The sequence below is a fragment of the Perca flavescens genome, chromosome 24 (genome assembly GCF_004354835.1).
Source record: "Perca flavescens isolate YP-PL-M2 chromosome 24, PFLA_1.0, whole genome shotgun sequence".
Lineage (NCBI taxonomy): Eukaryota > Metazoa > Chordata > Actinopteri > Perciformes > Percidae > Perca > Perca flavescens.
The window spans coordinates 1,631,270-1,632,552 of record NC_041354.1 but is presented as its reverse complement, the minus strand read 5'-3'; positions in this window follow the sequence as shown (position 1 = coordinate 1,632,552).

Genomic DNA, 1,283 nt, shown 5'->3' with positions numbered 1-1,283 from the left:
AATCGTCACTGATCACTGCGTTGCTAGCGACAGACGGCATTTTTAAATAGTTTAGCCAGCGGGGGTTTTTTTGGTGCCGGAGGCTCCACGCAGAGCTTTCTCCGTAGCATACAAGTGGCCTGATGGTTATACTGGTGCGCTGGTGTGTGTGTGTGTGTGTGTGTGTGTGTGTGTGTGTGTGTGTGTGTGTGTGTGTGTGTGTGTGTGTGTGTGGTAGAGCGAGGGAGAAGTGAGAGAGTGCCGGCGATTAGCTCGGCAATGAGTGGTGACTCTAGAGTCATATAGTGAGGTGGTCTTGACCAACTGCAACTTTGCTCGTTTGAAAGCCATGATGTCTCCCTCTCAAATTCTCTGGGTGGGCAAAGCAGAGAAAAGGGAGGTAACCTTGCTCCTTATGACCTCATAAGGAGAAGATTCCTGATTGGTCCATCTGAGCTTTCATTTTCTGAAAGGCAGAGCAGGATACCCAGGGCTCGGTTTACACCTATCACCATTTCTAGCCACTGGGGGACCATAGGCAGGCTGGGGGAACTCATATTAATGTTAAAAAGCAACCTCATAAAGTCACATTTTCGTGCCATGGGACCTTGAACTCCAAGTCTTCCAGAGTCGCGGCCAAAGCCGATTCCAAAGACAGCCATAAGCCCCGCCCACCGACTCTATACACGATGTGATTGGCCTCACCAGAATTTGGTTTTTCCAGCTTGCAAACTAACGGAGAGTTGCTAAACTGAGCCTGGCTGCAAATTACATTTGCTGCCTCTAGGTGGTCTAGATTTCTAGGCTAGTCCATCACACAAATGGAAGAAACACGACCCGTGGTAGTGTTGAAGACAGCTTTAATTAAGATAAACATTCATATAAAACCGTACGGACCCGAATATCAAGACTCATCTTTTAGAAAAAGGCTTTATCGGGCGCCTGGGTAGCACAGTTGGTAGAGCAGGCGCACATATATAGAGGTTAACTGCGTGACACTGCGGGTTTGACTCCAACCTGTGGCCCTTTGCCCATTCCCCCCCCCTCTCTCTCTCCCCCCTTTCAAGTCTTCTGCTGTCCTGTCAAATAAAGGCCTAAAAGGCCCCCCCCCCAAAAGGCATTATCAGGACCAAATCTTGTAAATAATAAAAAAAAAATATTTGAAATTAATAAAACACATTGGAAACAGCAGCTTACTTTGTTTGATTTATTAATCCTGTTTTTTTATTTTTATTTTTTAATGTATTTTTTAAATAATTTAGTTTTATTTATCTCAAATTATTTTTTTCGTAATTTAATTTATA